At 36.0% G+C, this 27,063-nt stretch overlaps 1 long non-coding RNA gene across 3 annotated transcripts in view; it reads left to right on the plus strand.

The window, feature by feature from the left end:
• The window catches only part of LOC129047440 (uncharacterized), a 1,160,145-nt gene that overhangs the window by 969,248 nt on the left and 163,834 nt on the right, over window positions 1-27,063 (plus strand). Inside the window, exon 5 of one of the 3 annotated variants that reach the window (XR_010141851.1) lies at window positions 8,263-8,360. The exons of the other annotated variants lie outside the window; for them this stretch is intronic. This is a non-coding gene — a long non-coding RNA (uncharacterized LOC129047440). Of the gene's footprint in view, window positions 1-8,262; window positions 8,361-27,063 lie in introns of those variants that run through there. 3 annotated transcript variants of the gene reach the window in all.

A 27,063-nucleotide genomic window follows, 5' to 3' on the forward strand; every position in this document is an offset into this window, starting at 1 on the left:
TTCCCTCGATGTAACTACTCATTTCCCCTTTCATGTTTCTTTGGCTTTCCTTCAAATCAATCCTTTGGTGTCTTTTTAACATGTTAGATTATGTCTAAACTCCCAAGAGTTACCCAATTTAGAGATTATCATCTCAGTTACTATTTTCACCATCATCAACATCAGTATTATTATCTACATAATCATCAATACATTGATTAGATATTGAGAACATCTTTTGTGGCTGTCTTGTTGATGTCAACAATGTGGGAATTATGTGAAAATCAGTCACATAATCGGCAAGTTTATGGCTTCTTTCCTACTGGTTGAATGTACTGTGGACTGTGAGGGATACACTCTTCCCAGTGGTCATTACATGGCCATTTTTACCCAAAGATTTACTTTAGAGTAGAGACCAGGTGTGCAATGTGATGGTTTCCATATGATACTCGCTGAGCAGGATGCTTGGATATGCAGATGCATTTTCTGACTCTGTCAGTATGGGGATATTTTTGTTTACCTGGTGGCCATATGGAAGTTGTACAAGTTCAATCTAGGGGCTTGACAGGTTATTTCTTTGGACAGCACAGCCAAGACATGCTGTTCACCTAAGTGCTGCCAGTTTCAGCTTCAAATGTGCATAGTTTCTGCGAAGGCTGACATCTCATTTTCCCATCCTCTCTCCAGCAGGGAGGCTCTCCTGCCAAGCCCACTTAAAATAGTTTCTTCAGTTGTGGCTGGTACTTGTTAACTCCTTTGGGGCAGACTACTTCTAAACTTTAAGTCATAATATCACCTATTACAAAATTAATGTAAATGAAAAGTCCCCTGGTAACATGGGGAGAGGGAAGGAACAATTCTAACCTTCTGTCATCTCAACATTTTGACAGTTGCTTAAACACACTCTGTAGAATGACTGGCCTTATCTATAATCACTGAGATCATTTAAAGCCTATTTTTCCAGTAAACTCCACTTAGTCCAGTAAAAATGTTCCAAATACCTCATTGTATATTTAAATTTGCATACATAAATGTCTTATAAGTGACACCATCTTATAAACATTCCTGAGGGACTTAAGCATCTAAGACATAATCATTGTTTAATAATATTAAAAACAATGATTCTGAAAACTTGTTTCATGGGAAGCATTTTGCATTTATTCTAAGTCAATTCTCACCACAACATTGCTAAGTAGCAATTATCACATTTTACTTATGAGAAAACCAAGAGCCAAATATACTAATTTTATCTTCCAAGGCTATAGACCTAAGATGGATAGGATTGTAATCAAGGTTTGCTAATGCTAAAACCTAAATACTCTTCTTCCCATATTTATTTTCAATATTAAAATGAACAAAAGTAATGAAACCATTTGGAGAAGAAATAAATCTATATAATGCAGAATATTACACAAAGTTCAACTAACCTTCCTAACTATTTGTGGCATCAGTGGCAGTGGGAGCAGTGTAGGAGTAATGGTGTATATGAAGGTATTTTTAATTTGGGTGCTACGTTGGAAGGTACCTTAGAATTCCTTCAGTCTAATTCCATTGTAGTGTTACTTCCAGGAGTGTGGTCTAGGGAGGTTAACTCACTTGCCTAACTCTACATATTATTTAGGGGGCAACTTTAGGAACAGAACTCAATCATTCTGACTTATGATACAAAATGGAATAGCTAAATTTGCCTTGACTTTGTACTCGGTAGATGGTGGTCTCTATAACTACTCAAGTAATTGTATAAGCTAAGATTTGCTAAAATTAAGAAATTCATTATGTAGATAAATTTAATATTTTTTTGTCAGTCGATTTAAATAAGATTTACGTAAGTGTTAAGAGTAGTACAATTTCATTAAAGGTACACTTTCTTATACCATAAAGTGAAAAGTCACAAATACTGGTCTATAAATGCAAAATTTATTTTTTAGAGATTTTTTTAGGGGTTGTGTTCAGTTTTTATAAGAACTGAGGTCTTTGTCCTGGGAACTTGTGCTTAACTTCTGACCCTTAGCTTTTATTTCTCAAACACCTCAGAAAGAGGAGGAACTAAATATCAATAGAGACTATTTGTGACTTGTGATGATTTCTGATTTGGTAATCCCACGTGTTAAGAGCACAAAATAATTCTGAATAGAGTCCAAGATTATCTGCTATGCAAATGGGAGCTACACTGTCACGGTCTTTCTTTCCAACTAGAAAATCCAGCTGTGAAGTTTGTGATGAAGATGTAGCTTGGTCACATTTCTTTTGTAGCTTCACCTTTTCAAACTGTTTTTACTTTTTTAGATTATGTGGTCTTCAGATGTTTCTCCTCACCCTTTAAGAAGCAAATATGCAGTGGAGATATTAGTATATCCATGAAAATGATGTGCTTAAGTTTTAGTTTATTCTTTCTACTTAAATAATTCATGACTTTTCTTTTTTAATGGAGTTTTACTTTTGTTGCCCAGGCTGGAGTGTAGTGGCATGATCTTGGCTCACTGCAACCTCCGCCTCCCAGATTCAAGTGATTCTCCTGCCTCAGCCTCCCAAGTAGCTGGGATTACAGGCATCCACCACCATGCCTGGCTTATTTTTGTATTTTTAGTAGAGACGGGGTTTCACCGTGTTAGCCTGGATGGTCTCAATCTCCTGACTTCGTGATCCACCCGCCTCTGCCTCCCAAATTGCTGGGATTACAGGCGTGAGCCACTGCACCTGCCAATAATTCATGACTTTTGATGATTTAGTTGCCTACCACACTTGTCTTCCTTTTCTCCCCATTCTCCCCTGCTCTTTTCAAAACAATGGGTCAAGAACAAGACTTGAACAGCAGATGGGTTTTGAGAGGGATGATGGTCTTTAGGAGCCATGAGAAGACACTAAGAACACAACTTGTGTAGCACTTCTCCTCCAAGACAATAGCCATCACTTTCCATAGCATTCATATAAATTATCCTGAAATTGGTTAGAAAACTGAACTTTTAGAATCTTCTAGTACATTCAAAACAGACATGAGCACATGTGAACTCATTCTCAATCACAGTTTCTCACGTTGGGTCAGAGGGTGATTGGATTAATCTGAATCCTAACCGTCACTCATCTAAATACATGGTCTCAGAGACTCCCCATATGTTTCCATCTCCCCATTAATCATCTCAGTCATTCTTCTGTCACTGCTGAATGTGAAGACATAACTCAGGTGTGTATGAAGGCAGAAAAATGATTGACAACCATAAATTGGGATCCTTTTGCTTCTTTCTGGTATATTTTCCCTCTGAGTCTTAAGTAGGATGGTCTGTGTGGATTTGAGTCTCTGATTAAAAAAAAAAAAAAAAAAAAAAAAAAACAAGAATATGAAATAGGTTTTCCTATATTCAGTGTAAAATATATCTCTTCATGTAACTATTTAGAAAATTACCTGAGGCAATGGATATGTTAATTGGTTTGATTGTGGTAATCCTTTCACAATGTACATGTGTATCTAAATATCACTTTATACACCTTAAATATATACAGTCTTTGTTAGTTACACTTCACAAAGCTGGAAGAAAATAAGTTTGTGATCAAATGGAAGACAACTAATAGAGATTATGCCATATCCATAGAGCTGAGTAACCAAATCTAAAATAATTCATGTAGATCAGGGAGGTAAAAATGAAATCATTATTTTCCTGTCTTCTGTTCTTTACCTCATGCTTGTAGTCATTTAAGACACTTTTGGCCAGGCGTGGTGGCTCATGCCTGTAATCCTAGCACTTGGGATGCCGAGGTGAGCAGATCACCCGAGGTCAGGAGTTCAAAACCAGCCTGGTGAAACCAGGTGAAACCACGTCTCTACTGAAAATACAAAAATTAGCCAGGCGTGGTGGCACTTGCCTGTTGTCCCAGCTACTTGGGAGGCTGAGGCAGGAGAATTGCTTGAACCCCGGGGGCGGAGGTTGTAGTGAGCTGAGATCACACCACTACACTCCAGCCTGGGCAATAGTGTGAGACTCTCTTAAAAAAAAAAAAGACATGTTTATTGAGAATTTCAGTAAAATCAATGTCCCAAGTTCTGAGGTTTCCGGTACTATTTTCCATTAGTGGATAGTAAGTTCCATTCCAACACAGAGCCTAAGAGATTCTTTTACCCAACTTATTAAATCAAGTACTGACTAGCAACAGTAATTCAAAGATTACTGGTAGAAAGTCACCAACTAGATAGGGTCTTACCCGCTATGTTGTTAATGATCTGTCAGGATTTTCACGGTCATCTTCTTCCTTCCACATGCATCTTGTTAGGGAAATAATTTAACATGTAGTATCTCAACTCGGGGAACTTTCTAAACTCTCTGATTTTACTGTATTTTATTTAGTGACTTAGGTAAGTGTCAATCTTGAGACACTGGTATACTAATCTACTCAAAGGTTATTTGTGTGGATATGTTTTTCAAGCATTGACCTCTATATAAATTTCCAAACATGTGGCACTGCAGGGAAGATATTTGGTCGTGGTGAAACAAACAAATTTATTAATATTTTTTTTGGCAGTGGCGTGGAGAGGTTGTTCGTTTGTTTTGCCTTTCCGTTTTGAACCTCCTTGCTTCGCACAAACTTAACAAAATCTACTGTTTGGGTTTATAAATACTTGTAAAAGCACATTTAACCTGTACTTTGAAATCTCCATTAAGCTTTGATATAAAGTGCACATTATTGATTCAAATAATCTGTTGGGAATGGCAAACAGAAATTTCAAGATTAAACATGGACACTTATCGATAATAATATGCCACAGCCAATGTTAATAATATTCACACTCTCCTTAGCACTGTGCTGAACTTTATGTATACATTTTAGTTAATTATGCAAGAGATTCTATGAGGGTGATACAATTTTCTATAATTTACATAAGAAAAATTTAAAACCTAACAACATTTAGATAATATCCAAGTTAAGTTGGGATTCAAACAGTCTGATTGCAAATTCCTTGTACTTATTTGGAGCATTAAATTGCTTCATACAATACTTTGCTGGACAGTGTGGTATCCAAGTAAAAAAGGTGTGTAGTAGCTGCTCAACAACTCTTCACTATTGTAAAAGTAGCAGGAATAGTGCTTATTCTCCTAGGAAAGCAGAAATCCTTACTTCACATATCATAAATTTTTCATCTTTATCAGTGTATACGATTTACCACTTATTATGTCCATATGTATGGTTTAATCTTGAATTACTGCTTCTGCATGCTAGATGTATAAACAAAGTCTGATTTATGTCACATGTAAAATAGAAACATAGGAAACTATAATACCATTGCATAAATGAGATAATTTATTCAAGGTCCCTAATGGTGGTGCCCAGCATATAAATGTCAACATTTGTTAATTCCTTTCCCTCAGAAATAATCACTATTCTCTATCTTGAAATGCAAGTTTCTGCAAATGTTTATCAGGTATATTCAAATAAATATATTCCAACATTATTTATTGTTAACTGATTTAAAAGGCAAGCATGAACTTTGTAGAATATTTGGAAATTACAGGATGTAATATAAAAGACAAATAAAAATAACTTTTTCAGTTTGAGTACTGTCAGAAAACAGATGGCACGCTCAATCCAAGTAATTTTGCAATGCTTAGAGAAATTAAGAAGTTTCCTAGAGGACCAATATTGGAGAGCCATTACCACCCCTCAGCCTGAAAGGAGAAGTAGAAGGAATGGTAGAACCCCACGACGGTAGCAATATGGAGAGGGATTCTTGACAGAATCCGTGGCCTTCTTTAGATAAATATAGCTAAGCCGCTGTGGCTTAGCAGGGATAGAGAAAATTAATTCCCTGATGTCATCTTCCTAGTACCTCTGAAAGTTCTTTTGATAACTTCTTTTAACTGAAACTTAAGCCAGAGAGCTAGGATATCACATAAAGGAGAACATCAAGGTCAGCCTCCCAAGATTTAGAGTAGGATGAAGAACAGTAAACAGTAGATTTAGGGAGGCGGAGAGAGAATCGTCAGCACTCAGAATGATCTGGTCTTTCTAACTGGTAATTCGTGTTCCACTTAAATGCACATAATAACCTTAGTTGGTTGGTATTGCTGAGGATTAGGCTCCAAATTTTTAAGCTATCATCTTGTATCATAAAGAGTGCCTATAATTCACTACTTATGTTAGATAGTTGTTACTATTTGTTTTAATACTTTATCAAGCTAAGAATTTATAGTACAGACTTACAGAACTTATCTCAACAACTTGAACAATTCTGAGTACACATCAGTCACACTGAATTTGTTTTTTACCTTTACTCATTCATTCTGAGAAGCTCCCTACCATCTTCATGAGCACATCTGTGATTGCTGTAATCATGTCAGTTGCATTTATTTCATTCTATTTTTGTGTTCTAATGACCAATACACAGTGTGATTATTGTGTTAGGACTTTCTTGGTTGCAAATATCAGAAATGGAGTCGAAACTATTTTAAGGGGAAGACTTGTTTAACTTACATATCTGTAGATTACACAGGTATATTTTGGAATAGGTATAGACAAAGCTGGATCTACAGGCTCAAAAATTATACAGTACAAGCCTATACACATTTTTATTATATAAAGTTACCATTTCCTTACATAATTTTTCCCATTCTTTAAGTAGTCTGTGTTTAGACAAGATTAAATTTCTATACTGCTGTGATTTTTAGAAGTATAAATTTAGCTATCTCTATTTCTATATTATCTATATATCCAACCATCCATTTATCTCTATATTTAATATATATATTAAATATGGTAACTATATAGTTATAGAAATGTATATTTATAGATGCATCTTTATCTTGCCACTGTTTTCCACTTTCAAGTAGGCCTTCTCACTTATAACAGGTAGAAAAGATGGCCCTTGGGAATTAGAGGTGATAGTATAAAATGTTAGCAATGCGGCAGAAAGAGAAATCCTCCAATATTTCTAGCAAAAGCCTATAGGGTCATTCTCATAATCTGCTTTGGACCATTTCACCATCAGTGAATAAATAACTGCAGATATCTGTATATATAGAGAAAGACAGAATACTCTTGTAGGTGAGGCATAGGTAAAGCCTGTTGATGTCTCACTTTTAGATATCCTCCTAAATATTTCATAACTTTTTTGTGAGGTACATACCTAAATATTAGGTTTCAATGACAAGACTCTATTACCTAGAAAGATTTTTAAAAGAAAAGATAATGTCAGCCTGGGAAGAAACAGTTGAATTGTTTGAAACCAGCCTATTCAACAGCCTAGGTGCAGAAGGAAGAGACAAGAGTCGTTTACTAAAAGATACGTAATAACGTGTAAGATGGCTCAGATACTAGGGAAAATGAAACGTGATTTTTAAAAATCAAAACATACAAACAAATCATCCTTGAAAATAAAACATTACTCCATAACTATTTAAAAATTAAATGGAAAGTAAATAAAAGCACATTAACCATGGCAGCTGAAAGCAAAATGGTCTTTCATAATTTGTATATCTGTGGGATCTACTTAAAATGAATCTTAACGATTAACCAATCATTCAAGTAATAAAAGGTTCTAGAAATATGACTCAAGTAATATTAAAGATTTGACAATGCAATAGAGTGACAAATGTATGAATAAAAATACAATTTAATCCAACAAATTTTTCAAGCCAGCCTAACAAAAATATGGTCTTGCATATTTAGTAAACACTTGCAATTATATGTGTAACAAGTTGCTTACTAACCTCTTATTTTGTATCTGAACTCTCTAGTGACATCTCTTTAAAGAAGGCCTCTAGAAAAATTAGGTGTATGTGCAAGACATCATAGTCTCTAATAAACTGTCAATTCAAAATGTAAAGCTATCTCCTTTGGGTTCTATTAAGCCAAGTTCTCTGAATTATTAAAACTTGTGCTATAATATGGTATGGTAGGCAGAATTATAGAATGGCCTCCAAGTTTCCTGTCTCCTGGTGTACTCACCCTGTGTAATTCCCCTCTGTGAATATAGGTGGGACTGTGAATGTGATGAGATACATACTCATGAGAGGATACACTATATAACAAAAATGAAAAGTTTTTTTAGATATAATAAAGGCCCCTAATCAGTTGATTTTGAGTTATTAAATAGGAAGCACGTTCTAGCAGAACTCGACCTAATCAGATGAGTTAATTTAAAAGATGGTTTAGAGGTGAGAAACAGATGCACTCATTATCCTTGAAGAATCAAATAGCCATGTCGTGTAGAGAGCTGCATGGCAGGAAGTGATCAGCAGCCTCTAAGAGCTGAGGTACGCATTCCTACAACCACAAGAAATTGAATTCTGTCAATAGATGGTGAGATTGAAAGAGAACCCTGAGCCTCAAGTGAGATTGCACCCCTTGCCAACACCTTGACTGCAACCGTGTAAGTGCCTGAGCAGAAGACTAAGGTAAGTTGTGCCTAGTTTCCTGACCTGTGGAAATGGCAAAATTATAAATGTGTGTTGTGTTAAGCTGCTAAATTTGTTGTTACACAGCAACAGAAGCTAATCAACGTGGCTTCTCCACACTTATTTATTTTGTGTGTGTGAGACCGAGTCTTGCTCTATTGCCCAGGCTGGAGTGTAGTGGCGCAATCTCAGCTCACTGCAACCTTTGCCTCCTGGGTTCAAATGATTTTCATGCCTCAGCCTCCTGAGTACCTGGGGTTACAGGTGTCTGCCATCACATCCAGCTAACTTTTTTGTATTTTTAGTAGAGATGGGGTTTTACTATGTTGACCAGGTTGGTCTCTACTCCTGGCCTCAAATGATCTGCCCGCCTCAGTCTTCCAAAGTACAGGAGTTACAGGTGTGAGCCAATGTGCCCTGCCTATACACATTTTTATAACAGAAAATTACCATTTCCACACATAATTTTTCCCATTCTTAAAGTAGTCTGTGTTTAGACAAGCAGTACAGTCACTCAGGAGTAATCCATATGTCAGAAAGAAAATGATACTCTTTATGAGCTTTCTCCTAGAAAAATAAAAACTCTCCTGTTTATTTTGCATTTCCTAAACCAGGTTTTTAAAATAATCCTGAGAAGTTAATGCAATATAAATTATGTTTCCAGATTAAAGAACATCCCTTACTTAAGAACTTTGAAGTGAAGAGATGGAAGCTGCCGAGGAGTTCCATGCTTACTATTATTCCCTTCAGTATCTTCACCAGTGGAAAAGGAGAAACGTTTTCCATAGATGTTGCAGTGAGGAGCTACATTCAGTAAAATTCACTCCTCAGGCCCAAGGGTTAAGAGAAAGTGGAGACCAAAGTTAGAAAATAATGTTGAATGTCTTTTTTTCCCCTTAAAACTCTCTCCTGTTAGCAATATAAAAATTGAGTAATTACAGATGGGGATTTTTGGAACGAGATGCATACAACAGGCGTACATGCACTACAAGGCCAAGTTAGAGGTCATCCCAGAGACATTCAGAATCTCATTACAGAAGCCCAGCTTGACATTGTGTCATGTCCAGTGTCCACTAATATAAGGTGATGGCTTTAGGTGTAAGAGTGGTGAAAAGGCAGATGAGTGCTTTATCTAATAATAACTAAAAGATTAATGTCAGCTTGGCCAAGTACTGTTGAAAGGCAGAAGGAAAAAAAATCCACAACTTTGTGAATGAGCTCCAACTTCTGGGACTGAATATTAGATGGAGAAACTACTACTTTTTTTAGTTATACATTTTATTTATTATAAATTTTATTTAACAAATATTTATTGAACATACACTATATGGCAGGCATTGTTTGACACAAAGATGGCATGCACTGATCATGAGTAGTTCCTTCTCCAAAAGGCAACTGAGGAAGGAGAGTGGGTATTTTCAATATATTTCTGCTAGACTATGAACTTGAGGGCCTATATTTTCCATTGTTTTGTACCAATGGTTTCTTAACAGAGGTCCAGACACACAGTGAGTGCTCAATAAATGTATGTTAAATGAATAAATGGATAAAGGATTGGTTCACTCACTACTTATCAGAGAAGAATTTTACAAAATCAAGTCAATAAAAGTATCCTATTTGTCTGCCTTAACATTCATCTTCAAATGTAATAAAATAGTAAATGGGAGCTGACCTATTAGACTCTCATAGCTGGAAGTGAAAAAAAGGAAAGGTAGAAAAAGCACATGTTGCTGAACAATAAAGGGGGTTCCATTTATTGTGAGTTCTCAATTGTTTCTAGGAAAAACAGTGGTAGCTCCAACCCTTGTATTTTTGAGGCTACTGAATATGTTCCAGGTAATAGAAACTACAGAGACGGAAATAATAAATTCCTGCCCTCAAGGGTAAACTCATATATATAAATAATGACAACCTGGCAGGGTATTAATATAAAGTATCTTTTGGAATCATGTGGGATTACATGAGAAAGAGGCCTGCCTGACCCAGAGAGTTGCGAGTATGCGTGTGGGTGAGGAAAGAGGGTTATGAAAGTGGTCATCTAAAGATTCCCAGGGATGTTAATTCTAAATTGAGTTTTGAAAAATGTGTTGGAGTTAGCTTTCAGGGGAGCAAGGGGGACATTGTAGGCAGAGAGCGACTTACATAAAGATAAGGTTATGAAAGCAGTGAAGAGAATGGACTTTAAAATAAGCAAAACTTGAGGCATGATGTTTCTTAAAAGTCTGTACATGATATGGGTGGAAAATTACAAGAACCTGGACTAAAGCAGTAGCATGGGATGGAATGAAGTAGGATTTGACAGAAATTAAGGGGAAAAATAGACAGGACCTGGCGATCGTAAATGTGGAGGACAAGCCCGATAGAGAAGGGACCTTTTCCAGGTGACTTCCTCACTTATTTCAGTGAGAAAATTGCAGCACCAGGAATTTATCCCAGCTCTGTCTGAGCCCAAAACCTTTTATGCTGTCTTCCATTGTATTATACTCCATTTTTTAAAAATAAAGGAGAAACCATAGTATCATTGGGCAGGCATAAGATCATTCACTGAGGAAAATTAAAAATAGAAGTTAAGGTAGATATGGATACTTCATGAGGTGAGGATGAGCTGATAGGTAGAAAGTGGAGGCAGATAGAAAGCTCTAGTTAAAGATTCAAGGCACGGAAAAAGGGAAGCACAGGATGTGTCAAGTCCAAAATGAAGAGAAGTCTAAGCCATAACTCGTAGGAACACATTTAGGATTTAGTCACGTAAGAATCCAAACAGGGAGGCAACACACAGAGGATCTAGCTGCTGAAAGAGAAGATTCAGTTGCAGAAAGCCACAAGGCCACAGAAAACAAGGTCAAATGTAGGAGGAATAAAACACTAGACAAGGACCAAATCACTGCAGAATAAGAAAGTTCCTGTTCTTGGAGAACTAGAATACCATAGTCTAAGCAAAGTTTGTAGTAAGGTTGATGTACTGTTACTTTATCAAAAAAGTGCTGATAAAAAAGACTCTGTATTTCCCCCATGAGAATGTGTTGTCTCATGACCTGAGTAAGGGTCAATGGCCCAGAGAAATTCAATGGACTCTGCTCTATAAGTTACAAAGTTACAAGGCAAGAGGCCAGGAAGGTCACTGAAGATATTTTCCTTTAAGTGGGGAGAAAAAAAAAACACCCTGCATGTGTGCTTTTGATTTCGAATGGTTTGAGTTAAGCCAGAAGAATTGGAAATCCATGTGCCAAGAGCTTACATGCATGCAAATTCTGTTTGTCATTTTCCTAGTTAATATATACTCCCATCTCTGAGATTTTTCTTGCAGCTCTCTGGTAATGTGTTGCAGCTAAAATTCTGTGTAGTCTTTGAAATCTGAAAGATCTCAGTTGAAGGGCTAATTTAACATTTACTTGCTATGTGACTATAGACAGCTAATTAAAATCTTGAAATTCATTTTACTCATCCTTAATGTGGATGTTGATAGTATACACATCTTACCATGTTGTGAGTTGGAGATTATATAATTTGTGGGAATTCTAAGCAAAATGCAAAGCACTTAGAAAAATGGTACATATATCAATTATAAGTAAAATCTATAGTTGTCACATAAATCAAGATAAATCTGTTTTTCTCTTATAATAAAAAGCAATTCTTGCACTCAGGAGCTTAATACAAATTTTTAAACAAGATCAAAATCTGTACAATTTAACGATTATGTAAAGAGTTTTACGTAAGTTGACCATTTATATAAATTCCTTTTATAACTTTTAAATGAGCTCTATGTTTTTTGGTAATGGAAATCCACTTCTCACAATTAGAGAGGCAGGTTTTATAATCTGTTTCACTAGTTGACAAGTTCTTCAAAATTCCCTACAAGGTAATGCACCGTGGAATTTTTTTCTCTCTAACTCTTCACAATACCTATGATTCCGGTTAAGTCCCACCCAGGTGGTCCAGGATAGTCTCTCCATTTCAAAAGTATTGATTCAATCACATTTGCATAGTCCTTTTTGCCATACAAAGTCTGTTTGAATGCTGACATGTTTCTGGTATTAAGACATGGATATCATTTGAAAAGCATTAGTTGGTCTACCTTGATTGCCCATGAAAATGTTTCTTGTATAACCACAAGAGTCTGAAGAGGAAAATTCTTTATAAATGTTGTATTTTTTAGGATTAAGTTAAACTGCAAATAAGAGAAGCCTCAAATTCCAGTGACGTAAACAGATTTTCTCTCTCATCAAAATAAGTTTAACAATAGAAAATTCACACACATAGAAGAATCAAGAATCTTTGATCTTCCAACTTCACATGTCAGTTCACGGATAGTAGCTAAAGCTTCAGCCATCAAGTTCAAGTTCGTAGTCCAACTCACACACAGAAAATAAAGAGAAATAAGTTAACAGACTTTCTAGGAGCCCCGCCATATAACTTTTCTTAACCCTATCGGCTTCCCCTATTTGCAAAGGAGGTTTTCCGTGGACCCAATTTCCAGTTTCTGATACAAAAAAGATTGAGAGAGTGAATATTGGTTAGACAGATAACCGATGCCAAATTAACCAGGAAGTAGTTCCATTCTGAGCATTATCCGAACAAGATTTCACTTCTCCTTAGCACTGTTTACAATATAGGCAATCATAATAAAATTTTTATTATGAAAATGTACAAACATTGAAAGAATTTTAAAATATTAGAAGAGTAGCATACCCATATACACACCATTTTCCCATATTTTACTACTCTAATCTTAACCAATTGAAAGGTTGGAAATAAGTTGTATGTGTCATAATTGTTTACCCCTAAACACTTCAGCAGGTGTGTTCTATATAAGAATATTCATCTACACTACCTCAATATCATCACATCTAAGAAAATTAATTTCCTGATATTAGCTAGTGTTCAAGCTGAAATTTCCTCTTTTGCCTTAAAAATTCTTACACAGTATTTTTTAAAGCCAGAGAACCAATCATAGTTAAGCCCATGCATCATATTTGTTAGATCTTTTTGATTTTTTAACCTACAATAATTTCCTATTTACCCCTGATGTTGACTGTGTGAAGAAATTAGGACAGTTATCTTTTGTCTTATGTTTCAACTTTATCAGATAATTTCCCTGTGAATGTTTTAACTTTTTCCCCTATAGGTTTGGACTAAAGGCTTGATTTTTGTCTTTTGGCAAAAAGAAAAGACTTGAAAAAATAAACTTATGTGTACTTTTCATCCTGTCAGAAGGCTCATATGATCAGATTGCATCAATATTAGTGATTCTAACTCTGGCTCCTTTTTTTTTTTAAAAAAAACTTTCGTCTTAAGTTCAGGTGTACATGTGCAGGTTTGTTACACAGGTAAACTTGTGGCATGGGGGTTTATTGTATAGATTATTTCATCATCCAGGTGTTAAGCCTAGTACTCATTTGTTATTTTTCCTGATCCTCACTCTTCTCTCACCCTTCACCTTCCCGTAGGTCTCGGTGTGTGTTGTTCACTGACATGTGTCCATGTGTTCTTATCAATTAGCTCCCACTTATAAGTGAGAACATGCGGTATTTGGTTTTCTGTTCCTGTGTTAGTTTGCTTAGGATAATGGCTCTATCCATATCACTGCAAAGGGCATGATCTCATTCTTTTTTATGGCTGCACAGTATTCCATGGTGTATATGTACCACATTTTCTTTATCCGGTTTATCATTGATGTGCATTTAGATTGATTCCATGTCTTTTGTGAATAGTGCTGCAATGAACATACATGTGCATGTGTCTTTATAATAGAAAGATTTCTATTCCTTCGGGTATATACCCATTAATGGGATTGCTGGACTGAATGGTATTAAGATGTGGTTGTCAGATCACTTTGAAAAGTTTTGTGGGATGATTCTTTGGTACCCTGTAACTAGCCATTTTTGGTGGTTTTAGCATCCATCTTTTTTCTAAAACAATGAGTTCATTAGGGACTTGAAATGGTATTTCTCTACTATTAATATATTCAGTTCACATATTAGCTGGTATTCTTAGAAAGAACTTTGCCAAAAAGAAAAAACAGAATAAACATGTAACTCTAATATATAAAAGAGGGAGGGAGGGAGAGAGAGAGAGTGTGTGTGAGAAAGAAGCTAAATTATTTTCCTTTTATTACTAATTTTCAGACTAAGGGATTGGTGTAGCAGTCACTTCCACTGATGGCAAATACGTGTGTGTGTGTGTGTGTCTCTCTTATCACCATATTTTTACTGTTTTAAAATGAAGTATAGTCATTTGTGTTTTTTATGTTCAAATTATATCAAATTTGGCCAGTAAATGCTTCTTTAAGCTGCCTTCTGCATCTTATTGAAATACACCTTGTGATTTTGAGCTCTTCCTGCTATCAGGCACGGTAAAAATTCCCAGGTTCACCTTCTAATTTTCCCACTTAGAGTAATCAAGAAAGATCTGGATGCCAGGTCTTTTGAGGTGCTACTCTTTCTAGGCTCTTCAAACAGTGCTAGCAAACTTGCATGTCATTTCTCTGACACCAAAACCTGTTCTCCTAACAATATTTAAATATTTACATGTCTTTTATTTTGTGAGATTCAAAAATTATTTCCAATTACACTGTCAGTAGTACATTGACTGTAAGTCTTCAGAGTAAAGTTTATTATTTCTTAGCAGGATTTTGTTGTTGTTCTGCATATGACTTACAGAGAACTATATTTATGCTATTTGGAATAATTCTTTATTTCCATTGATACATTAGAAATTTTATATACATTTAGAATGAATTCAGTTTGTTTTTAAGTCTAAGTTTTGTATGTTTTGATTTAATTTTTTAAAGCATTTAAATAGTTCGGTAAAGCATATACAGAAAGGTCTTTAAATTTATTTTCTTCCATCTCAGTTTTTACTATTTCAACTCCTATAACTAATAATTATTAGTTTCTTGTTTGTATTTTCTGTAATTTTTCCTACCTAACGTATCCTTATTTCCATCCTTTTCTTGTATTAAGAAAAGGACTACCAGGTACATTAGTGTTCACCGTACCTTTTTTTTTCTCTTGGAGATCACTACAAAACAGTACACTAAATAAAACTTCATTTGTTTGCTGTTTATGTGTTTACATTTTAGGATGCCATAATACTCCATTGTTTTCATGTTCCCTATTGATGGGCATTTGCATTTTTAAAATCTTTTGCAATTAATTAATTGCAAATTAATGCCACAGTGAATAACTGTATACCATTTTACATTTGTAGAGGGGTATCTTCAGGGTAGATTTCTGGAAGTGGGACTATTGGATCAAAAGGAATAAAGTATTTCTGTTAGATATCAAAACATTTGCGAACACTAGATTAGTACATTTTATACTTCTACCAGGTATAAATGAGGATAGCCCTTTCTCTCCAGCCTTTCCAGCTGGGCATATTGCCAAACAAAATTTTCGCCAAATTGATAGATGTGGTATGGTATATCAGTACTGTTTTTTATTTACCCATTACTTATTATTGGTTAAGTCAGGCATCTCTTTATACATTTGGGGGCCATTTGTTTTACAGTGAATTGTCTTTTTGTTTTCTGGAAATGCTTTTTGGATTATTGTTTTAAATATCAGTTCTACTTAAGTGTTGGATTTTTTCTCTTCACAAAAATCACTATATATATGTATATACATACATATACACATATATACATATATATACACATTCCTTGCCTATCTTCTACATTAAATTACATTTAAAAATCATTTTACCAATGTTTTAGCTTTGATTTCATTTATTTGGGATTCTTTTAATACCCATCTTCAATGTCTACGTGCTTTCCTTGGTTATAATTGTTCTTTGTTTTAGATAATTTTGTCGTCTTCCATTTTTTTCCTGCAATCAGTCACCAACTATTTCAGTCTTCCTAGATTTTATTCACTTTTATTCAGAATATTTCCATTTCTGATATGTGCTCTTTTTCACATCTGTAATTGCCTAAATCATGTTGATTGTTGCCGTTGATTTTGTTATTTAAACCATGGCTCACATTATCTTGTTTCTTTGCAGCAAGACTTGGGAGAGCTCTCTATTATTTTTGGTCACTTCACCATGATCCCAAACATAAAAGAGCTCTCTTTCTCTCTACTACAATCACCAGATATTTTTAGCCCCTGGGTAATTCTTTTTTCTCTTCATTCCCTCCCTGAGTTTCACCAGCTCAAGGGGTCCCATCCTTCCCTCTAGCTTTGTCTCCAGCCTCAGTCAGCTCCTGCTGTGCATAAGATGATGCCCAGTGCTCCTCGAGATTTTCTCTCAGCTCTCATGCCCTAATCCCAGCCAGAGATGGGCCGCTTCCTTAACTACATGAAGGTCTGTCACATCTAAAAAGGATTTCCCTTGTGCCTAGTCTTGTATATGTTGTGGCTGTGTACAAAGTCAAGGATCAACAGAGAAGAAAATACAGGTAAATGGGGACTTTCTTTGTGAGTGAGCCTCCTTGAGGTTGCAATATGCATCCAAAATCCATGGAGATGTAATAAAAGTTTACTAAAGGTTTGGCTTATTTCTTATTCTTCCCATTGAAGGTATGTTTACTCTTCATTGTGCTATTCTATTAGGACTGAAATAAAACAGAGGTCTTTGTTTCCTAAGAAGATTTGCCCCTCTCTGAAATTCATTTTATTTAGGTTCTTTGTATTCTTAGCTCTCTGATGTGTTTTTTAAAAAGCTATAATTGACAAGGCAGGTGCAGTGGCTCACACCTGTAATCCCAGCTCTTTGGGAGACCAAGGCAGGCAGATTGCTTGAGCCCAGGAGTTTGCAACCAGCCTTGGGCAACACAGCAAAACCCCATCTCTACAAAAAATACAAAAATTAGCTGGGCATGGTGGGATGCATGCCTGTAGTCCCAGCTACTCAGGAGGCTGAGGTGAGAGAATCACTTGAGCCCCGGGAGGCAGAGGTTGCAGTGAGCTGACATTGGGCCATTGCACTCCAGCCTCGGTAACAGAGTGGGACTCTATCTCAAAAACAATACAAAACCAAAAAAAAAAAAATTCCTGTAATTGATGTTTCTATTAGCTTATTGTCTTTTCTGATTTCTACAGTGGGAGAAAGTCTCATTTAATTTCCTATACTCTATTTGAAAACTCATAGGACTTTATTTTAAAGGATTAAACTTGCCTCCTACAATAATACAAAATTAATCTGAATGTCCTAAGGGTTTTGCCTGAACTACCAGCCCAAGGTTTCTTCACCAATCTATGTGAGTAGCAAGTTTCTGTTTTTTCACCTGTCATTAATCCATGTGATGTGTGATGACTCTTTGATCTGCTCTATTAGTTATAGAAGATGGACTTTCCAGCCATGGAAGACCATTCTTTGAGTCAAAGATCTATATGATTGTTACCAAACTAACAAGTGAAATTTATGTCTCTAATGAACCAAGTGGTAGATGCTACAAGTGACAGAGCTTATATTGTCATTCTGAGTATTAACCATTGATTTGTTTGAACTTTCTAATCTTTTACAAACATATTTAATCTCATGTTCACAGTATCCCTACCAGGTAGTAAATATTATTCCCATATAATAAAATTGATGAAATTGATGTTTGCCAAGGTACACCAGTAACGAAATAGCTCTATCTTTTCAGCATCTGATTTTAAAGACCTTTTATTTTGTTCATATTTATGGCTTATCTGATATCTCAATTCTTTGAAAATAGGCAAATCAGTAAAAAGAAATATAGACCAAACAAACAAATACCTACCAAAAATAAAAGAACATAACAAAGAAAATTGTAAAAAGTATCAGTCTTGCTTTATTTGTCATAGAGGATACATTCCTGAAAATGGAAGTGTTGAATTAATCAGTATTATATGGGGTCCATAAAACCCAATTCAATTTCCATATTATATTCAACAAAAATTGAAAAAAAAGTTTACTTCCTGGTCTTTTTTGAGCATTCATTAGATTGTCCTTATTGTGACCATTTCTAAATTTAAAGTTAGGCCCCTATCCACCTGACAATCAACAGTCTCTGACAGTAAAATATTAAATTTTAACACCCAGTATGTATGTTAAACACTGAAATAGTGTTATATTTGCTTATTCTTTAGAAAATCATCAAAATGTTTGCTCATATTCGTGACCATTGGCCGGAATATAAAATATTAATGACAGATAGAAAGATGACTGTATCGTAAACAATGAAGCATATTGTTGAATGCCACTCTGAGAGGCAAGAAGAGTTAGCTGTGATAAATGATAGTGTACAGAAGAGTTTACTCTTCTGTCCTGACTGGTGCAATTATGAAAAAAGAAAGCACCCTCCCACACACTGCTAAGTGAAGTATACCAGTTAACATTTACTGAGTGCTTCCTTTGTGTTGGACATATTAAAAACACCATCTCATTTATTCCTAGCAGATATTTTCTTTTTTCTACTGTTGTAAAACATTTTATTTCTATAATATAGTGTTATTAACTATAGACACAATGCTCTACATTAGATTTCCCAAACTTCTTCATCTTATAACTGAAAATATAGACGCTTTAAACAACCTCTCCCCACTTTTCCACCCTCAGGCCCTGGAAAGCACCATTCTTCTCTCTGCTTCTATGAGTTTGCCTTTTTAGATTCCCCATCTAACTAAAAACATGCAATATTGGTCATTCTATGCCTGACTTACTTCACTTAGCATATTGTATTTCAGGTGCATCCATGTTGTTTTAAATGGCTAGATTTTCTCCTTTTTTATAGTTGAATAATATTCCATTGTACATATTCTAATGTGTATATATATTCTATTGCGTGTATATATACATATATATGGTATATATAGAAAGAATCTGTATCTGTACATACACTATATTTTATTTTTTGACTTTTATTTTAGGTTCAGGAGTACATGTGCAGGTTTGTTATATGTAAATTATGTGTTGCAGGGGTTTAGTGTCCAGATTATTTCGTCACCCAGGTAATAAGCATAGTACCTGACAGGTAGTTTTTTGATCCCCACCCTCCTCTACCTTCAAGTATGCCCTGGTGTTTGTTGTTCCCTTCTTTGTGTCCATGTGTACTCACCGTTCAGCTCCCACTTTTAAGTGAGAACATGTGGTATTTTGTTTTACTTCATAGATGGGAGAGGAGAAAACTGAGGCTCAAAGTAGATTAAAAAAAAAACAGAAGCAAGCAAACAAAAAACTTTCACAGTGTTACATAGCTGGTAAGTGTCAATTTCAAGATTTTAAGTCAAATACATTTGACACAGAAGCCCCCCTGCTTTTTCCTCTATATTAGGCCAACTCAAACATGAACACTTTTAAGGAAAGAACCTCTCTGCTTAGCTTTATATCTCTGTTTTATGGAGGGTGGCTTTCCTTATGGTACTTCAGTTTGCTTTAGTCCTTGTCCTGCTTTCAGCTTAATTGCCTTTAAAATATAGGATTAACTCTCTTCAAGGAAAACCAATTTAAACAGAACAACAATTTGTTTGTATTCAGACTCATACATCCAGTAGAAGCAAGGAATAATAGAGGTCATCTTTTGAAATGCTTTTGTTATACAGATGCAGAAAATAAGGTTTCCCAGTGTTACAATTAGGAAGGCATCTGGTCTGAACCTAGATTATCAATATCATAAACCTGTGTTCTTTCTATTAAAGAAAACTATGCGGTTACCTCTTACCTCAGTCTTTCCACTGATTTTTTTAATGAAAATCTTGCAAGAAAACAAACGTTGGGTCTTCTTAAGAAATAAAATGATCAGTCAATACCAATTACATATGAGCATGACCCTCAAGAGATTCATGAGTGACAGTCTGCAATAGGAACTTGGCACTATGTTTCAAGCAGCCGCCTCCCTCAGCAGCTTAACCTGATCCAGCTTACTCCCTTCATTTTATCATGGATGAATTTGATCCAGTTCTTCCCTGACACATATATACCACCTGAATTTGGCCTACCATAGTCCCTTCCTATCATAGCGGTTCTTCACTGCTCTCACAACAATCTGCAATTGTCGGTTCATTTACTCTCACATTGGCACTCCTCTCTGAAACATAAGCTCCAGAAGGACAGGCACCTTGTCTGGGTAGCTCAAAATGGACCACTTCCCTAAAAGAGAACCCAGTACACAGCAGACCTTTTTGAAGGTTACTTGAATAACTTTTAAAGAAAAATATTAATTTTGAATGAAAGATATTTCTATGTCCTACTCTAGGAATTAGACCAAATAATATTCTTAAATTAATAGGATTATAATGTAATACTCTCACTGAGTGGTTTTAGAAACAACAGACTCTTACATTTTTATGGCATATAAAATTACAAAATGCTTTTATGTTCACTGTCTCATTTGCTGCTTGTAATTATTAACATTGGACATTCCAGTCCAAGCCCCATTCTCTCAAATATATAACAATAGATAAATATATAATTTTAATAAAAACAAATATGGATTTCAGAGTAATCATTTTGTGTAATAAGGCAAACATTAAATAAAAGTGTTTTAAAAGTTAATAGTTTCCTTCTCCCCTATAACAGCCAATGCAATTTAACCAACATTAGTAGAATGGCATACACCTTTCCAAAGCTTTATTAGTATTTCAAAAACCTCCTAATGCAGATTTTCTTCAATGCTGTCACTTCCACTCTTGACGCACATCTTTATTACAGTGAGGAGGAAGAAGAAACAGAAAAAAACAATTTTAAGGAGTCTTTTATTCAGGGAAGCCTATTTTGGCCCAATTGTCTTTTAATATCTTGAATAGGTTTTTACCAGATTCCTCTGTGCCCCAAAGTAAACATTACAATTACTAATGTAAATGACAAGTTAATGGGTACAGCAAACCAACATGGCACATGTATACCTATGTAACAAACCTGTTCATTGTACACATGTACCCTAGAACTTAAAGTATAATAATAAATTAACCAGAATGGGAAAATAAGCATTCTTAACTTGCAATCTCATCAGCCTAACTCTCAGGGCCATACCATACCCTAAAAAACTAATCTCCAACATACAAACTCAATTGCATGAGAGAAGCTAAGGAAACCATAGCATGGATCGGAGCTTCCTAAACCACCCTGCAGGTACACATTTTGTCATGTATACGTTCTTGCCAGAATTAATAGAATAACTTTCCTTCATTAAAAGGAGGAGTTTAAAAGCTTCTTCTCAGAGAATTTTATTCCTTTATTCTAGATTATTTTTTAAGTTCCATTTTTATTTAGGCTGGCAATTAAAAACATAGATAATAGGGAATAAGAGAACTGGTGACTTTTTCTCAGTCTCACAGTGTATTAGTCCATTTTCATGCTGCTGATAAAGACATTACCAAGACTGGGAAATTTGCAAAAGAAAGAGACTTAATGGACTTACAGTTCCACGTGGCTGGAAAGGCCTCACAATCATGGTGGAAGGCAAGAAGGAGCAAGTCACATCTTACGTGGATGACAGCAGACAAAGAAACAGAGCTTGTGCAGGGAAACTCCCATTTGTTAAACTATCAGACCTCATGGGACTTAGTGACATGAGAACTGCACAGGAAAGACCTGCCCCCATGATTCAGTTATCTCTCACTGGGTCCCTCCCATAACACGTGGGAATTATGGGAGCTACAGGATGAGATTTGGGTAGGGACACAGAGCCAAACCACATCACACAGTAAGTGTTAAACCAAGACTAAAATCCATTTCCCCAGATATTTTCCAAAACTGCTCTTCTTTCCAAGGTATTTTACTGAAAAGGTGGCTACTAGGCAATTCACAAGGATGAAATTGTTAGATGAACTCTCAGAGCCACGTGGTATCTAGAGCAGGCAAAGAAACAAATTAAATGGTAGTCAATATAAGGGAAAAAGAAAAAGGAAATCAAACCATATTTAAACATAAGCAAATGAGTAAGCAACTAGAAGACTTTATTTTTTAGAAGGGAATGATGCAAAGGAAGGTAACAATGAAAATAATTGTATTATTCGGAAAATAAAAGGTGGGTAATGAATATATTGATGCATCCCTTTTAAGAAGAGAATACTTCCAAGAAGAGGTGGGTGATACCAAAGCCAGATCATCCCTCTCCTAGTTAGCTTCTTACAGAGAGAAAGTAACTATAGGATAGAAGACCAAGCAGCTGATTCTGAATTGAGGAGTCTGATTTTCTTTCTTGATGTTGTCTCTCAAACTCAGTAGCACCATTTTTGAGCTAAAAGTTGGTGGCACTCTTCCTTTCCATTTAAAAGTATATCATTTATAATATCTAAAAATTTTAAAATCAAATCTAAAAGGGGCCTTCAATGGCACCCAGCTCAAACGTCTCCTTTCATAGGTGAATCCCCCAAATTTAATGGCACAAGTGCCAGAAAATGAAAATAATACATGAGCAGAATGGGCTATTTTTAACTTGGATAAATCGGACAGTTCTGGCCTTAGACCTAACTAAACTGAATTATTGCTGGAATTTAAAAGGAAAGAGATGAAAAAGGATCAATCCATTTTTTGTGGGAAAAAAATGGCAAAGATGACTAAACTTCTCTGATGCATATTAAGTTGATCTTAGGACAGGATAAATTAGAAAACATTTTGTTGGCTATTTGTCTAAGTTGAATAGTTTAAATCTGCCCTAATATTTATGGCCTCCTTTTTAAAAAATGTTTATAATGCATGAACCAAGTTTATTCTTACCATTAAAAAAATTAAAATATACCAAAGAGAAAAAACTTTATAAATTTTACATTCAAAGAAAATATCTTTGTTATTTTACATCCCTTATTCTAGAGCATACAAGGCAAATGAAGTTAGAATTTAATGTTTAAGAAAATTGTGCACTTGGCTGGGCGTGGTGGCTTACGCCTGTAATCCCAACACTTTGGGAGGCTGAGGCGGATGGATCACGAGGTCAGGAGTTTGAGACCAGCCTGGCCAACATAGTGAAAACTTGTCTCTAGTAAAAATACAAAAATTAGCCATACATGGTGGCATGTGCCTGTAGTCCCAGCTACTTGGGAGGCTGAGGCAGGAGAATCACTTGAACCCAGGAGGCAGAGGCTGTGGTGAGCCAAGATCACACCACTACACTCCAGCCTGGGCAACAAAGTGAGACTGTCTCAAAAAAAGAAAAAGAAAAGAAAGAAAAAAGAGAAAAATGTTCACTTATTAGTTTTCATCCCTTTACAGTATGTTAGTTAAGACTCTTTAGGTTAAAAGTAGCAGAACCCCAAATAATTTTAAGCCATGCCATACATGAGTGTATATGGATGCATGTGGCATGTATGTGTACACCCACACATGCACAAACACACTTCTAGTTGGAATACACAAAGAATATTGGTTTCAGTCTCAGACAGGCCTAGGATGATAAAGTATAGCCAAGTGATTCTCGATCATGGGCAGCTTGGTCCTGCAGGGAACATTTTGCAATGTCTGGAGATGGAGGAGGGTATTACTGGCACCTAGTGGGTAGAGGCCAGAGATGCTGCTAAATATCCTAAAATGCACAGCGCAGCCCCCAACAGCAAAAAATTATTAAGCCTCACATGTCAACAGTTCCAAGGGTGAAACCCTGGATGTAGGTACACTGATAAGTAGCAAAGGTAGAGTAAATGGGGAGGAATTTAGAATGAGACAACCCAGGAACTGTGATGCTGGGATGGCTCTATAATTATTATAAAGGAGGGGCTTAGGAGTGGCGTTCTGATAAGAAGAGGAAAGTTGGAGCACAGTTTCTCTAACAATTTTGTGAAGTTGTATAAATATCAATTGTGTATATCAAAGAATAGGACAGGACTCTAATGCTCCCCCAAATCCCACCCCATTAGTAGCACCACTGAACCAGGATGTTAAACTAGTCCTTAACTTGGATTTTTATTATTATTATTATTATTGCACTTAAAGTTCTGGGATACATGTGCAGAACGTGAACGTTTGTTACAGAGGTATACACTTGCCATGGTGGTTTGCTACACTCATCAACCCAACATCTACATTAGGTATTTCTCCTAATGCTATCCCTCCCCTACCCCCTACTCACTGACAGGCCCCAGTGTCTGATGCTCCCCTCCCTGTGTCCATGTGTTCTCATTGTTCAACTTCCACTTTTGAGTGAGAATATGTGGTGGTTGGTTTTCTGTTCCTGTGTTAGTTTGCTGAGAAGGATAATTTCCAGCTTCATCCATGTCCTTGCAAAAAACATGAACTTATCCTTTTTTATGGCCGTATATTATTCCATGGTGTATATGTGCCACATTTTTTTTATCCAGTCTACCACTGATGGGCATTTGGGTTGGTTCCAAGTCTTTGTTATGGTAAATAGTGCTGCAGTGAACATACATGTGCATATATGTTTGTAATAGAATGATTTATACTCCTTTGGGTATATACCCAGTAATGGGATTGCTGGATCAAATGGTATTTCTGGTTCTAGATCCTTGAGAAATTGCCATACTGTCTGCCACAATGGTTGAACTAATTTACACTCCCACCAACAGTGTAAAAGAGTTCCTATTTCTCCACATCCTCTGCAGCATCTGTTGTTTCCTGACATTTTAATGATTGCCATTCTAACTGGCATGAGATGGTATCTCATTGTGGTTTTGATTTGCATTTATCTAATGACCAGTGATGAGCTTTTTTTCATATGTTTGTTGGCCACATAAATGTCTTTTCTTGAGAAGTGTCTGTTCACATCCTTTGCCCACTTTTTGATTGGGTTGTTTGTTGTTTTCTTGTAAATTTGTTTAAGTTCCTTATAGATTCTGGATATTAGCCCTTTGTCAGATGAATAAATTGCAAAAATTTTCTCCCATTCTGTAGGTTTCCTGTTCACTCTGATGATAGTTTCTTTTGCTGTGCAGAAGCTCTTTAGTTTAATTAGATCCCATTTGTCAGTTTTGCCTTTTGTTGTCTTAGCTTTTGATGTTTTAGTCATGAAGTCATTGCCCATGCCTATGTCCTGAATGGTACTGCCTAGATTTTATTCAAGGGTTTTTATGGCTTTAGGTCTTACATTTAAGTCTTTAACCCATCCTGAGTTAATTTTTTCATAAGATGTGGGGAAGGGGTCCAGTTTCAGTTTTCTGCATATGGCTAGCCAGTTTTCCCAGCACCATTTATTAAATAGGGAATCTTTTCCCCATTGCTTGTTTTTGTCAGGTTTGTCAAAGATCCAATGGTCGTAGATGTGTGGCATTATTTCTGAGGCCTCTGTTCTGTTCCATTGGTCTATATCTCTGTTTTGGTACCAGTACCATGCTGTTTTGGTTATTATAGCCTTGTAGTATAGTTTGAAGTCAGGTAGTGTGATGCCTCCAGTGTTGTTCATTTTGCTTAGGATTGTCTTGGCTATATGGGCACTTCTTGGTTTTGTATGAAATTCAAAGTACTTTTTTTTTTCCAATTCTGTGAAGAAAGTCGATGGTAGCTTGATGGAACAGCATTAAATCTATAAGTTACTTTGGGCAGTATGGCCATTTTCATGATATTGATTCTTTCTATCCATGACCATGGAACGTTTTTCTATTTGTTTGTGTCCTCTCTTATTTCTGTGAGCAGTGGTTTGTAGTTCTCCTTGAAGAGTTTCTTCACATCCCTTCTAAGTTATATTCCTAGGTATTTTATTCTCTTTGTAGCAATTGTGAATGGGAGTTCACTCATGATTTGGCTCTCTGTCTGTTATGGTGTAGAGGAATGCTTGTGATTCTTGTCCATTGATTTTGTATCCTGAGACTTTGCTGAAGTTGCTTGGCAGCTTAAGGAGATTTGGGGCTGAGACGATGTGGTTTTCTAAATATACCATCATGTCATCTGTAAACAGAGACAATTTGACTTCCCCTCTTCCTATTTAAATACCCTTTATTTCTCTTGCCTACTTGCCCCGGGCAGAACTTCCAGTACCATGTTGAATTAGAGTGGTGAGAGAGGGCTTCCTTGTCTTGTGCCAGTTGTGAAAGGGAATGCTTCCAGTTTTTTGCCCATTCAGTGTGATATTGACTGTGGGTTTGTCATAAATAGCTCTTATTATTTTAAGATATGTTCCATCAATACCGAGTTTATTGAGAGTTTTAGCATGAAGGGGTGTTTAATTTTATGGAAGGCCTTTTCTGCATTTATTGAGATAATCATGTGGTTTTTGTCATTTGTTCTGTTTATGTGATGGATTACATTTATCGATTTATGTATGTTGAACCAGCCTTGCATCCCAGGGATGACGGCACCTTGATCGTAGTGGATAAGCTTTTTGATGTGCTGCTGGATTTGGTTTGCCAGTAATTTATTGAGGTTTTTGCATTGTTGTTCATCAGGGATATTGGCCTGAAATTCTTTTTTGTTGTTGTTGCATCTCTGCCAAGTTTTGTATCAGGATGATGCTGGCTTCTTAAAATGAGTTAGGGAGGAGCCCCTGTTTTTCTTTGTTTGGAATAATTTCAGAAGGAATGGTACCAGCTCCTCTTTGTACCTCTGGTAGAATTCAGCTGTGAGTCTGTCTGGTCCTGGGCTGTTTTGGTTGGTAGGCTATTAATTACTGCCTCAATTTCAGAACTTTTATTGTTCTATTCAGGGATTTGACTTCTTCCTGCTTTAGTCTTGGGAGGGTGTATGTGTCCAGGGATTTATCCATTTCTTCTAGATTTTCTAGTTTATTTGTGTAGAGATGTTTATAGTGTTCTCTGATGGTAGTTTGTATTTCTGTGGGATCAGTGTTGATATCCCTTTTATCATTTTTATTGTGTCTATTTGATTATTCTCTCTTTTCTTCTTTATGAGT

Source organism: Pongo abelii, chromosome 9, assembly GCF_028885655.2.
Source record: "Pongo abelii isolate AG06213 chromosome 9, NHGRI_mPonAbe1-v2.0_pri, whole genome shotgun sequence".
NCBI lineage: Eukaryota > Metazoa > Chordata > Mammalia > Primates > Hominidae > Pongo > Pongo abelii.